This window comes from Arvicanthis niloticus, chromosome 7, assembly GCF_011762505.2.
Source record: "Arvicanthis niloticus isolate mArvNil1 chromosome 7, mArvNil1.pat.X, whole genome shotgun sequence".
Classification (NCBI taxonomy): Eukaryota; Metazoa; Chordata; class Mammalia; order Rodentia; family Muridae; genus Arvicanthis; species Arvicanthis niloticus.
The window spans coordinates 88,955,736-88,971,450 of NC_047664.1; the positions used below are offsets into that span (position 1 = coordinate 88,955,736).

A 15,715-nucleotide genomic window follows, 5' to 3' on the forward strand; every position below is an offset into this window, starting at 1 on the left:
ACATACTAAGGTACCTACACAGTGCTTTTAAACATAGACATAATTCATTTCTACTTCCAAAAAAGGGGAGATGGGTCCCCTTTTTTCTACTTTCATCATTAAATGGGATAATTAATCTACCAGTGCATGTTATAAATTTCTTTAAAGTTGGTTACCTAACAATGTTATCTTGCCCCAACCTCAACATTCACTTGGAGAAAAAAAATCAAAAAAATCAATTCTATTCGAGATAATCACTAGTTTTGTTTTTGTTTTGTTTTGTTTTGTTTTGTTTTGTTTTGTTTTTAACTGTGAAGTTTGGATGAATTGAAATGTATAACAGAAAAATCAGGGTTGTGCCAAAAAGTGATCCAGTGGGAATAAATATTGGTTATGTTGCACATAAAACAGTAAGAATGAAGGGTGAAATTTAATTGTTTATCCACTGATAAATCATTCTACAACAGTTATCACAAGCTAAGTTCCTCATGAAGGCCCAAGTAATGATTTGTTTCATGTTAAGAAATGGTTCATTATTGCTGAAGACATCATACACTTTGGTTGCAGGATATGGAAAAATTAAGCTGGAACTGAGTTGGAAGCTTCCTCCCTGCTGGCTCGCCTTCATAGTACCAGAAGGTGTTATGCAGACTGCTGGGAAATACAAGTCATCAACAGTCTTCCCCAGATGTGCACCCTCTGAAATACAAGTCATCAACAGTCTTCCCCAGATGTGCACCCTGTGAAATACAAGGGTGACTTGTCAGGCAAGATATGCTCACTGGAACAACAATGACCTGAATGTTATGACCCTATTAATGGCTTTCTGCTTGAATTTGAAACAAATGCATACAAACAAATTAATGATTTTACGCATCAGCTCCACAGGACAGACCTCATGCCTTTTAGTATAAACCTGGCCAAGAGTGTGTTTTGTTATATGGATATGTAGTCAAATTGCCTTCTAAATCCATTAGTATATTTATAGCCAAAGACCACAGCTGCTCTAAGTATTCATTGGAGAAGATCCTAACTGCTGCTGACCACTAGTTAACTTTTCAAAATGATGAGAATATATGATGGTGAAGTTCCCTGTTCTAAATTAGTTGCCATCCAAGGTTCTATATCCAAGGCTCAAAGAACACTGAAGAAGAGTGGACAGAGATAACTGATGAGCCCATGGCTGGGAAGGTGTGCCGTAAATAGACATCTCTGGCAATGCCATGGTCATCACACTCATGAACTCACAACTGCACAAAACTTGCACAGTACTGGGTTCTTCAATATTTTGTTCTGGAAGCATTGGGGATTTATAAGCTTCTGCCCTTCCCCAAGAAACTATCGATAGTTAGTGGTGACTAGGAGATAGGCTGTCACTTTCTTTAGTACTGAGCCTCTGATACATGTAAATCTTGTGAGTCATACATACATACACACATGCATGCATGCACGTACACATATATACACACATACTACATGAAAATAGAAGACAGAATCTTTGGGAAGAAGAATAGTGTCAATGAGAAGGGTAGTAAGAGAAAGCAATAAGAGTGAAAATAGCTACCATTCATTACAAACATGTATGAAACCATCAAAGAATAAAAAGAAACTATGGGTCAGAAGCTACATGCAGTGACAGTGACAAGCAACTGCAAGCCTAAGACACGAGAGACTTTGCCAAGGTCCTTAGTCCAAAGCTTGCATGACATTGCAAGAAGTTGTCTGAAAAACAAACACACACACACACAAAAAAAACAAATAAAAACACACACCAATAAACCAAAAGACAGAAGTCAGTTTGACATACCTCAAATTCACCTTTAATCTCTGATACTAAAGTATAATGAGGGAGAGATTCCTATACAATTATCATAAGTCACATAAAACAGAAATATCAGAACCATGACAAGAAGTGCTCAAATAGGAATAATTAAATATGTCACACATACACCAGGGAATATGAAAAACAAAAGACAAAATGGAGTTAGAGGAGACCTGGAGCTTCGAGACACAGTAAATGCCATCTTTATGCATCATAGGTATGGTATAGGAAAAATCTAGCACCTCTAGCATCTGAAATACAAGTAAGTACGTATTTAAAATAAATACATTAAATAAAAAACAGCAAGAGTATGCTCTCCTTAGCCAAAGTACCAACAACAGGTCAGCCAAGGAAGACAAAAAACTTTTAGATAATAACAGCTATGGTTCAGACAAAGACATGGGAATATTCAAGACCAACACAGCCATGCTCACTCCAGGCTAAATGGAGCGTGTAGACTCCCACTTTCTCAGGTTGAGGTGTAAGAAAAACCATGTGAATAAAAACCTTAAGTGGAGAGAGAGAGAGGAGTTTCAGACCAGTTAGTAACCAGCCCTTCCTGACTCTTCTGTGTTGTCAGTAGGATCACGTAGAAGACGAACAGTCTCATGCCTACTGGTGGTAATTAGGTTTCTTCTCCCCACTGGGCGGCCATGGTGTGTGAGTTAATAGGACTTCCACTGCTGCACAATGAGGTCAGCTCTCAGTGGAGATCAACTCAACGTGATTATAGTAAGGTAAGGAGAGTCAGACTCCAACTCCGACAGCTGCAAGGAACAGTCATTGTCCTTAGGTATGAGGAGCAGCCAAGTGATTCGTCTGGCTGCAACACGGTAGTCCTTCCCCTCACTCCATATGTCACAGCAATGTCAGAAAGAAAGGGAGGAAAGTCAGTTAAAACAGATTTTGGAAAGATCCAAACTATCATAATACATGAAAAAAATCCAAATTTCAATAAAAAAAAAATCACTCATCACCGTAAAAGCCTGCAAAATATCAAACTAAACTGAAAAGGAAGATGGATTCTGACACTAAGATGACTGGAGTCGTCATCTGATAAGGACTCCAAAATAAATGTCAGGGGGAAAGTGTTCCGATAAATCACAGTCTTTGGGAAAAAAAGGAGAAGGGAGAAGAAAAATTCAAGCAGAAAATAGAAAAAGTCATGAACACATTTTTACATGTCTAAGGAGCTATGACTGTGAAATTATGCACGGGCAAGGCCACTTGTCACCAGGGAAATCCAAACTGAAAGAACAGAGGGCAGTCTTTCTCCTATCAGAAAGGCTATCCAGAGACAGCATCACTCAACTGTGGAGAGACCGCTCACACACGTGCCAAGTATATGTCAAATATATGTTAAGTACAACACCCATCTTGGAAAAGAGTGGGCTGACTTCTAAGCTAAAGAGACAATAAGACAGTAATCTCATTATGTAGTAGTTTGCACAAAGGATTGAAAAGAATTACATTCTTTAAAAAAAAAAAAACTACTTATAAAGGAAGGTAGATTTTCAAGATAGATAGATAGATAGATAGATAGATAGATAGATAGACAGACAGACAGACAGATAGATGGAGCAGGTAAGTAGTTAAATAAGGCCTGTTACAGCCCCTCTCAAGAGACTATATGACATGGAAACTGGCAAACTACTGATGGACCCAGCCCCTCGATGAGTATAATTTCATTTATTTAATTTTCTGGGAATGTTTTTGCTTTATTTTTTTAATTTTACTTTCATTTATTTTTTCTTCATATACTCCATTTCTTAACATGGACTTGAGGTTATATTTTATGTATTATTTACTCCAGCCCTTTCCTCCTTCCAAACTCACCCATATACACCCCAACCTGTCCATATACAGCCCAACCTGCCCATATACACCTCTTCACAATTCATGGTCCTCTTTTTCATTATTGTTGCTACATATACATGTATATGTACATATATAATATACATATATATTTCTAAATACAGAAGTTAAGCTTTCTCAGTCTAATGTATAATGTGTCTATTTTCAGGGCCAGCCCATTTTCATTGGATAACCAATTGCTATGGTGTTCCCTAAGGAAGACTCTCTTTCTTGCTCCCAGCATTCCTTACATGGTTGAGTTCTCATGAGCCTTTCCCCATTCTCCTTTGTGCAGGGAGCCATGGCAGTGTGAGACCTCAAGGTGAAGCCTCTGATGTTTCTGGGAGACACTTCATAGAAAACTCCCTTATTCTCTGGCTCTTACAATCTTTTACCCCCTAACCACAGTGATTCCCAAGCTTCAGGTTTGGGAAATGCATTATACACAGGTCCAAGGAGACTGGGATCCACAACTCTGCATTATAATTGGCTGTGGTCTTCTGAATGGTCTTTGCCTGTTGTGAAAAGAAACTTCATTAATGAAGCTAGTAAGGACTACACTTACCTGTGGGCATAAGAGTGTGTGTGTGTGTGTGTGTGTGTGTGTGTGTGTGTGTGTGTGTGTGTGTGTGTGTGTGTGTGTGTATGAATGCCTTCACATACCAGAAGAGGGCATCAGATTCCCTGGAACTGGAGTTACAAGTACAGGCCACAAGTTACAAGTTACAAGTTCTGGAGTTACAAGTTCTGAGCCACAAAACAGGACTGCTAAAAATTGAACTTGAATCCCCTATCAATGGGCCATCTCTCCACCCTCTACCACCATGTTCTTCAAATGGTAAAAGTATACAAATAAAGGCATATTAACAGTTTCCAGAGACTAGAAAGGGGAGAAGTAAGAAGAAGGAAGGCATGACTAAAAGGTGTTATGGACAATCCTTTAAATGATGTAATTGGCCTGAATCTTAAGTATATCAACATCTGCATTTTGGTTGTAACAAAAGACTTCAGCTTTCACTTTAAAAAAAAAAAATGGTCTTACTGCACCACTTGACCTCAGTATATAGCACTGGATGAGGTTGACCTTCTGATAGTCCAGCTCTAGATTACTCTAGAGTACTACAGCTATAGATGCATGCCAACATAGCTGGATTTTTAGTTAACTGTTCCAGACAATGCAGATGCACAGAGATCTGTGCATGCTACATCAGGACGCCACCAACTGACCTGCATTCCCCGCCCTTTCTTGTATTGCATTTCTATGATGCTTTCTCATTTGGGAAGGCAGGTAAAGGTTACATGGAACCTCTGTATTAGTTCATGGGAGACCTGTATTATTTCTTATCAATGGAACAGAATCTACAGTTTATCTCAACATAAAAAGATTAATTTATTTAATACAGATAGCAATTTAGTTACCGGACTCTGGGGTTATATATTTTTAGTAAGACTCTAGATAATGTGTATGTTCCTCCTCTGGGTAACTTGGTATAGTACCACACTGAAGTCCAGATGATGTAATGTTTCATGAGTACATAATTAAAGATTTTTTAAAAATCACAGTGATCATCTCAACAGACAGCACAAAACACACTTAGAAAAATTCAACATCCATGGAAAAAAAGTTTAAGCAAATGAAAAGTAGAATTGTAACTTTCCCAACCTGAATAAAGATGTTAATGTAAGACTTACAACTAAACTGCCCATAGAGGCTTTGCAGGAGTGGCTTCTGTGTCACCTACGCATCAGGAGGTGGCAGAGAGGAGAGACGCCATGTCTGAGCTCAGTGTTCTGACCTGTAATTAGTGGCCTAATACTCCCTGAAAAAAAGCAAGTTAAGAAGACTACCCATAGAGCATAGAGGCCTGGAAAGGGAACTAGCCTGAGATGACCACCAGTCCGGGGTCATGTATGCCTGGAGGTTGGGAGGCAGACCTGAGATGGCCCTTGCCCAATGTCATAATTCTCAAAAAGGGCAATATATGTGATCTTTACAATTCTATTCTAGGTTACATATTTGCATCTGGGTAAACCATCAACACAACAGTCATAATATTAAATAGTTCAAATGTACTTGTTTTTCTGGCTAGCCCAACATTCCTTTAATCTCTCTTTTCCCAAAAGAAGGACAACCCCTCAACAATAAATTTCAGGAAAAGCACCATCATCAGTCCCCAGGATGTCAGGTTTGCTTGATTGCCCCTCCCTCCATGTCAGTTTGACAACAAATATGTTGGATCAGCGGTTCATAGAACAGCGTTTTCACACCATACTTCTTCACACGCCCATCTTCCATGCAAGGACACATGGATGAAAGTAGAGGTGGGGGAGCCATAACTTGGCTTTTGCTAGCATACTATTTACTTGTTTCACTTATTCTAAACACTAATTCTAATTCTAACTAACTAATTCTAAACACTAATTCTAAACACTAATTCTTTCCTCATGGCACTGACCCTAATAACTACATTTTTAAAGCATATCACAATTGATGTGTAGATGATAAGAAAGGCCTGGTACCACAAACCCATAACCCCAGCTCCAGAAACTAGAGGACCATGAGACCAGACTAAGTTTGATAGATTGGCTGGCCAGTGAGACCTGAGGATCCACCTGTCTTCACCTCCTCAGGGTTTGACTTACTGATTCATGTTCTCAATGTGGCTTTATATGGGTAACTAAGCCATCTCTCTGGCCCTTATTCTTCTTAAAACTAAAAAGTTTGTAACTTTTGACCAATGTTTCACTATCTCCACCACGTATCTCCCTGTAAGATCCCTTTATTCTGTTTGAGTTTGATGGGTTCAGAATTTACCTTTAAATGACAGGTAATGTTTAGCTCCTGTGTCTGATCTATTTCTCTTAACTGGTTATCCAGGTTCACTCACATTTTCATGAATGCCAGGATTGCCTTCTATTTTAAGTTGAAGAAATTCTGTTGTGTGTCCTCATCCCCCCTTCTCTTCATTCCATACACTAATAGATGCTTATATTGTTTCTATATCTTGTTCATTAAGTGCTGCAATGATGGACATGAACTGAAATTATTTCTATGACATCTCCAAACTTTCCTCTCTATTTGTATCCAAAACTGTGAGTACTGGGTACTACAGTATACCTTTCATCTCTTTTTAACGAGCTCTATACAATTTTCCTGTGTCTGTCCCAACTCACTCTCTCACAATCAGTTTGCAAGGGTCCACCTTACATCCAACACTTGCCTTTCTGCTGATAACAGCCATTTCAACAAATGTGAGGTGGAGTCCACTAGTGGTGGGGCTAGCATTTCTATGACAGGTGTGGTAGAACACCTTTCCACTATCTACTGTCTATTTGTCATCCTTTGGAGAAGGGTCTGTTCGAGCCTTATATATATATGAGTTCCTCATATATGTTACATTTTAACCACTGTGTATATGGTTTGCCAATGTTGTCTATCAGTTACCTTTTCACTTCTACCTTGTGTGTGTGTGTGTGTATCACTGTGCTAGTCAATATGCCGTTAGGGAGAAAGAACTTTCTTATTTCTCCTACATTGAAGCTTCTGAATTAGATGTAATTCCACTTGGCTGGTTTTGCTCTCAATGCCTGTTCTTTAGCTATATATGAAAACAAGCTTTTAAAAATATATTATCCAAATCAAAGTCATGAAGATTTTTCCCTGTTTTTTTTTCTGGTATATTAATGGATAGGATCAAATGTTGGAAGCTTTAAAAATAACTCCATTTTGTATCCAGTATGAGATAAAGGATATGGATTGTTATTCTGCTTGTGAACATCCAGTCTTTTCAACACGAGTTGTTGGAACAAACTATTATTTCCTTTGAGTGTTCCTGGCATCCTAGTAAGAAGTCAGTTGACTATATCCCCATAGGGTTATTTGGGGACTCTTTCCCTTCTCACAGGGTGGTATCTCTGGTCTGGGGAGAGGAAGGCCTCAATTATTGCTCAAATTAAAATTGGTGGCTTACCTATTAGTTATACATTAGTGTGTGTGTGTGTGTGTGTGTGTCTGTCTGTCTGTCTGTCTGTGTGCGTGCGTGCGTGTGTGTGTGTGTGTGTCTGTCTGTCTGTGTGCGTGTGTGTGTGTGCGTGTGTGTGTGTGTGTGTGTGTGTGTGAGTGTGCATGCGCATCCGTGTGTATCAGTGTGCTAGTCAATATGCTGGTAGGGAGTAAGAACTTTCTTATTTCTTCTCATATCAATTACTGTGAATTATCAATTTATAGAGAAAATTGATCACTTTGCTCCGTCCGAATCAGCTGTCACTCCTACAATGATGGCCTAAGAAAGAAAGATCCACAATCATACCATAGAATAACCATGTGTTATTATTATTATTATTAACCTTGCCATATCTTCGATGAATTAATTGAGTGCTACCACTTTGGAATTCAGTTGGCAAAAGCAATATTGGTCAATAAAAGCTTTCATTTTAGAGACATTTTACCATGCAAAATAACTCCATAGTAGACTGTCACCGCCAAGGGAACTAGAGCTTGCCTTTCCTTTCACAGACTAGATCAGATTGATCCTTTCCAACCTTTACTGTAAGCCGAATGATGGTTCCATGATGGATACTAATTCTTACAAGCATTGCTGTCAGGCACAGGCATAGAAATGTGTCTCCAGGACCCAAACACTAGAACATCTGGAGTCCTTACAGGTTCTACCTGTAGAACCCACACAGCAGGTCTCAGAGATCATGGATTACACTAGATGTCCGTGGTTTTAGTTGTACTGAAATTTCTCTAAGGAGAATTCATGATCAGTGAGGTTCATTTTAGAGTCTAGTAGGGAGAACAGTGACACAATGGTCTCTTCACTTCATGTGGACAGGTGGCTTCCTTGCACAATTTCCCTCAGTTTCTAAAGATGCTGGTTATAGTTCTATATAGTTTAGCTTATACTACTTCAAAAAAAATCTGTATCAAAAAGCATTCAGGCACATATCAGGAAAATTTACTAGGTTGATATCATATCTTCAAAGTTCAAAACCTACAGGACTCCCATCATATTTCACAAAGATAAGTTTTATCACCCACTATGTCTCCCAGGTATAAATCCAGTCCCTGTCTTTGTCAGCTTTCCAACTCTATAAACCTGTATCACACCAGGCCTGCATAAAGAGATGTCACCTGATAGGAAATTCAGGCCCCAACTGAGGAAAGACTTGCTTCCTATGGTGTCCACACATTCCAATTAGAAGCAGGGCAAGGCTGCTGGAATTGTTCTGCTTAAAGATAACTGTAAAAACTGAGACCTGTGCTGTGGAAATAGATATACAGACAGTGCTGCAGAACCCTGAGTATATCTCTATCATGGATAAAAAATAAAAAATTCGTGAGGTCTGAGCCTCTACATCATTAGCTCCTTAATTTATAACTTAATCATAACTTATGTCATATGACAAAAGAGCTACAGACAGACACATCTGGAGAACATGGAGAACTCTTCCTTCTCCTCTTGCTTTCACTGAAAGGATAGAGTTAAAGAGGAATCCCAAATTTGTAAAATAATATGTCAAATATTCAAACTAATCAATCAGAAGACAGCCTTGTGGCACAGAGAATGCCAATATCACCCATGTTTCAGTAAGAAAAAAGACACTAGAACCCAACCATCTGATGATGAGAGAAATGAAGCATGGAGGGGCATATCCTTGCAAGCCTTGCACTGGGAGGCAAAGGCAGGAAGGTCACATAACCCCAGAGATACAGACCATTCTGGGCAATCTTAGGGGTTGAGGTTTTTACTACAAAAGCCTGGAAGGGAAAAGCACTTTATTTTTAGGGGGTGGAGGAACTACATGCATGAGAATATGTTTTGATGGAAATATATAGGGAACGACACTTTTGCTGCAGTGTATCTGTGGGAGGAGGCCAGCATATTTCCAACAAAAGGGAAACACACAAAGTATATCTCTCTGGAGTTCTGGAGTTATGTTACACATACACACCATCAGTTCATGCATATGAGAGAGGCATCTCACAGGAGAATGTGATTTCAAAATGTAAGGGTTACCTCCTTTGTCACCACAAGAGAATTTTTGGTCCTGTTGGGAAAAGGATGGTTCTACACTAAATGATCTCATGTTCATAAACTAGCATCACAGAATTCCACTGTCTCTGGCAAGTCACAGGTTGACATCAGATCACCTGCAGTGCAGGGTTTCCCAGAGTGTGGTCACAGGCGACCTGAGTCTCCTCTGATGGAGTACTTTTGTTGCACTAGCCTGCAAACTTCCATATAAAGCTCATGATAAACATTCTAGGTATCTGGGATTTTACCAAGCACCTTTGGTGTATCTCACAAGATTATTGTTGGACACTGCTAAAAAAAAAAAAAAAAAAAAAAAAAAAAAAAAAAAAAAAAAAAAAAAAAAAAAAAAAAAAGCTTGGTTGTGACCAGTGGCCTTACTGCATGAACCTGGGGTCCTTAGCATCATCCTGAAAACAACTATGAAATCACAGTCCATTTCTTTTTCTTTCTTCTCAGCTCTCTTCCCTCCTCCATCTCCCCTCCCCTTCTTTTTTTTCAGGTAGTAATATTTCATTTTACTTTTTTTATTAACCTTTAGTAACCTGTAGTAACATTTAAATAGGGCATGATCAATTATTTATAAATACCACATAATTGTATTTTCTCTAACCCACAAGGTATTTGCTCCTACTCTCTGCATCCTGCCATGATATTCCAAGCTTGCCAGAGGCTGAAGATAATACCTGATTTTAAATTACAGTCTCCAGAACAACGAACTAGGCAAATCCTTTAACCTTTATGAGCTGTATCAGGTATTTCATTATAAGAATATGGAGTGGCTAATATACATATCAAATAAAATGTAAGCAGCAACAAACAGCAGAGTCTGCCAACCACATCAGACTGTATTTCCCATTTTATTTTTCTTAACTGCAATGAGAAATGTCTTACCATTATTAAAATACAAAACTATTTCAAAAATAACAGATTGATACATTTAAGTGTGAATATGAAACTTTAATAGCACTGTAGATGTCTTTATTTATAGTAAGTAAAATTCTGGATCTAAAACTAAATAGTACCCCAGCAGGAGAATCTTATTTCAGTGGGTCACTCACATGCTAATAGATAAGAATAGTCATTCAAGTCAATACAAATCCCACTCAGATGAAATGTGAGAACATATTTTTTCACATGGAAAAATAAAACCTGCAAGCTGCTTTATCACTATCCCAAAATTAATTTTCAACACCATGCTGACCTTGGCATCTGTCATGCTTTATACTCTACAATAATGTATCAGAGATAGTTCTCACACTGCTTTGGCTTTCTTTTTTGATGGAAAAGGAAGCGGTCTATAATGTAATGCTCAATATGCCAACTGTACTGTAGTGGATGAAGGAGGAAAGTGGCAGAAACTACCCGAAACCAGGGTGTAAATTGGGGGGGGGGGGGGCATGCATCTGCCTGTGTTGAATGTACATACACAGAGATTCTGTTCCAGAGCACTCAAGCCTGCCCTCTCACTTTCTAAGGAGCTGGAAAGCATAGATGTCCACAGAAGACCTCGTGTACTCACCAACCTGGCATCATTTGTTGTTCTTGGGGCAGCCAGGGATCACACCCCACGTTTATAATTCTTCTGGTTACTGTGGTTCTGGAAGACTGTTACAGAGCCCCCTTCTGAACTCAACCCAAGAATGAGTCAATACTTGGATTCTCAGCACTCCTCTCTCTTCTTGTTGAATAGCTACTGCATGGCTACTCAACTGAGTTTCTATACTCCACCATGACCATTCAATTCTTTTCTCCCTATCTAACTTCACAACATCCTAGAGTACAGACATGGTCAGCACTCTGCTCTTCATCACCACAGGCAGCTGTCTCTATGTTCTGCTATGGGGCCATGCCAAAGCTCTTGCTGACCCCTGCTTTCCCTCTACTTGTCATGTCTGTATTCATAGTTCTATAGTTTCATCCATAAAGACTGTCATTTCCTTTTCCCATCTAGGTATCTACATATTATTAAGTCTTTCTCTTCAGCATCTTTTTCACTCTGCCCTCCACATGTTCATGTCTCTTCCTTCTCCCACCGCCTTCCCTCCTCCATCTCCAACTCTCAATGTATCATCGTCCCCTCTCCCTCAGCACCATGTTTCATGCTATAACTGTTGTTTCTGTAAGCTCTGCATAGCTGGGCCTTTCCCATCTGCCATCGCCAATGACCCTGATCTACTTTAATAAAAGTCTTAATGATACAGGACCCCTAAGCCTGTATACGTCACAAAAAGTTCTAAAAGACTCCAAGTCATGTTCCCCACACATTGAGGGCAGGCTTCTCTCAGATTTTTGGGCAGACACAGATACAAATCTTTTGAGATCTGTAGTCACATAAAAACACAAAGAAAGACATTTCCCTAGGTTCAGAATTTCTCTGACTCTTGGCATTCAAAACCAAACCAAGATCATAGCATCTAGTCTTCCTCTCTGAGGTAATTTTTCTCTCAAGATATGCATCAGATTGGCATCCAGCTAGCTGGACTCTGCCAGCAACTCTATCACTGATACCCCAAATACAGTTTCATATCTGTCAAGACTCAAGCATTAGGGGGACTGTGGGGTTTGTAAGAGAGCAGTCTATACTTCAGAATATACATCTTCACCAAAACATTTTACATAGTGTCTTTCCTACTCAAAGCCCTTAATTCAAATATGCATATATGATAAGAAATCTGGGCCCTTTCTACTTAGAACCAATTCCTCACAGTGACTTCTCTACTTCTCCAACAACTACACTCTCTTACAAATAGCAACTAACCTCTGAAATCAATTTCAACATGGTATTGGAGGCAGAGAAAACATTGACTCTGATTTATGAGGTCTTTAAGTCTGGGTAACAGAACACACATAAAGCCCTTGGTGTCCTGCCTGGGATAGAACAATCATTAGTTTATTATGAAAGCCAAATTTAACCTGTAATTGTCCCCAAGTTCTACAAAGCTTTCACGCCTTCAGAAAATGAACAAGATGATTTCAACAAGTCCACAAGATGCTCTACCCAGATATCATTTGAAATAAGGTCAAAATATCTTGATTTCTACTTGAGATGGCTTTCATGACTTCCATTGAAAACACAGCCGTAAGCTTCCTCTAAATCATGCAAGGAAGGAAACCCCATGGGTTTCAAGTAAAAGCATGCCCATCTCTGAAGAGACAGAGTCTGAGTGGGATGATGGCAAGCTGAATTACTGAAACGGACAAGAAGTGAAGGAATGACATAGTCACATCGGAAATGGTACATCCTCTCTCCTACATAAAAATTCAGAATCAGAAAACAACAATGTGAATGTTTCCACCCACCAGTGGCCTTCTGAGTGGGAGGAGTGGAACAAGCTTCATCCTTAGCAATCACAACAGACCTTGATCTTTCCAACACCTGTCAGTATGTACACACTCATTAACTATGTCTTAATCCAATTAGTTTCTCTTCAACTGAGGAACTTTTGAGTTCCATGAGATATTCTCTTCTGCAAAATGAGTTAAACAGTACCTCCTACATTGTCCTCATTAAACCCTTGATGGATAATAGGGCTTTTGCTTATTGAGTAGTTCTTGAAGCAGTTTAGAACACTGCAGACTCAAAGGCCTCAAACTGAGAAAGGACTGAGGTCAGTCACCCCAAGAGGAGACTAAGGACACCGGCAAGCCTGAGTCTATTTCATCCCACGTACTATGGAGAAGAATTTAAAAAGTGATTCTCTGAACTTAAGCCATTTTTATTACTAACTTCAGACTAAATGCAGGATGATTATACTTATCATCGGATGGAATTTTGAAGTCTCCCACACAAGTCTCTGTTCAATTCAAGCACCTCACTTATGTAACCCTCTGCTTGGGATCCAATACAAAAATGAATCATAACCAAAAAAAGAACAGTCTTCATTTCTGACAACAGGAACAATGCTTAAGACACTTTTAAAAGGTTATAACCATTATAAAAGTTAAAATGTTAACTTCAAGCAGTGCCGGGGGTAGGCTATCAAGAACTGAGTCAATATTAAAGAGCTTTATTTCTCATGATACCAACAACTGCTTCAAATTCAGCCTTAATGCCTCAACTTGAACACACATTTGTATTTTTAGACTGCTTTACCTATCCAAGTGGATGGGAGAAGAGAATCATCCCTTTACTAAATGAATAACTGTTAGTCTTACCAACTCGGGACATTGCCCAATAATAACATTTATAGCAAAGAGACAGCAATTCACTATTCCAAAAATTAAGTAAAAATAAAAGTACGCATATTCAGTCTGCATTTCAGGATCCCAAAGCTCCAGTGTTGAAGGCTTTGTCCCCAGCTGGTGGCACTGTTGAGAAGACTGGATGATTTGGGCAGGAAATCCATGAGGTACATCGAAGAATCCATTGCTAAACTGACTGCTGAGGTCCGGAGTGGATCTGCCTTTGGAGGACACACCTTGTCCTCAGGCCCTTGCTGGTCTTCTCTCTGCTTTCTGGCAGTAAGGTGAGCAGCCATATCCTGCCTCCAGGGTATCTTACCAACACAGGTCCAGAAACACACACTCAAGTAGCCAATGACTGAAACCTCTCCAGGCATGAACCAAAACTAAACTTCCCTCCTTGAAGCTGGTTTTTGGCAGTGACAGAAAATTGACTTCTTTGCCTTTTAAGGAACTCTAAAACAATCTATTCACTTTAGGGGAAAGAGAAAGTGTCGCTTTTTGAGAATAAGTCTTGTTATATAGTCTAGGCTCATTCTGAACTTGCAATCTTTCTGCCTTACCCTACTAAGTGCTAGGACTTCAGACATGTACAACCATGCCATGCTAATTCCCTAATATCTAACAAATATAATTTAAAGGGGGAGGAAACTCATTTTTTTACCTGAAAATTATACTCTTTAAAGGTTTGGGTGTTTATATGATTAATGTTTTGAAAACAAAAAGCTTTAGGCTGAGGATGGTTGTAGCCCAATATTACAGTATTTGCCTTACAGGCATGGAGACCTTGGGGTAGACCCCATCACCACAAAGAATCAAGAAAAAAAGTGTAGTCAGATATCACTTAGCTAGAAGACTAAGTCCTCAATTACACACAGTGGTAAACAGGGTTAATAATAATGCTTCATCTACTTCAAAAGTTAAAGGGGATTGTAATTAATGTTCCTATAACAAGGCAGTGATGACTATTTGAAGTAATGGATATGCTCAATGTGACCATTCCACAGCACGCACGCACACACACACACACACACACACACAAGTATACTTAGAAACTGCTTTTGCTACAAAGCACCAATTCTTCACTTGGGCCCACAAGATAAATGAAAAGGAGCTGATGGCCCGGCACTTTGCATCTTTCTCCTTTTGATTGGAAAAAAAAAAAAAAGGCTTGACTCTCTGCATGTAAGCTTATTAGTCACTCAATGAAAACCCATCTAAAAATCTAACCCAGCACTTCTAGACTGAAACTAGAAAGCCAAGAGCAAGCACCGTTTCTTTTTTTTTCTTTTTTTTATTAGATATTTTATTTACATTTCAGATGGCATCCCCTTTCCCCATTCCCCCACCCCTCTTAGGAAACCCCTATCCCATGCCCCCTTTTCCTTTTTGCATTTATACATTTTTTAAAAATAATGTTAATCATAGGCTTTATAAATTTGGAATTGTTCAATCAGAGGTGTAACCCACTGACCAACCTAGATATAACATCTATCTTTGACTGGTGGAGATACTTGAACCTCTGCCTCCCTGTCTCCCCCCTCTTTCTCTCTTTCTTCACCTAGCTTCTCCTCTCTTTCTTCTTCTCCTCTTCTTACTCCTTTTCTTCCTCTCAGTACTCCTCCTACCTTAGCTCCTCCTACACATCACCCTTCCTGTTAAAATGAAACTTTTCTTTCAAAATACAATTAGAACATAATTATGCCAATTTGTACCAGTGAGGTACAGGATACTCCTAATACCCAGTCCATCCTTTTGTTGACTAACCAGCTCCTCTGTCATCTATTCTAACTAAAACATGTAGTTCTGAACCTGGCTTTAGGATGAATGTCAGCTG

At 39.2% G+C, this 15,715-nt stretch overlaps 1 protein-coding gene and 1 pseudogene across 2 annotated transcripts in view; one reads left to right on the plus strand and one right to left on the minus strand.

Moving 5' to 3' along the window:
- The window catches only part of Adamts3 (ADAM metallopeptidase with thrombospondin type 1 motif 3), a 212,053-nt gene that overhangs the window by 147,642 nt on the left and 48,696 nt on the right, over positions 1–15,715 (minus strand). The gene's annotated exons all lie outside the window — the stretch shown is intronic.
- On the plus strand, positions 5,354–5,473 carry LOC117713225 (small nucleolar RNA SNORA17; annotated as a pseudogene).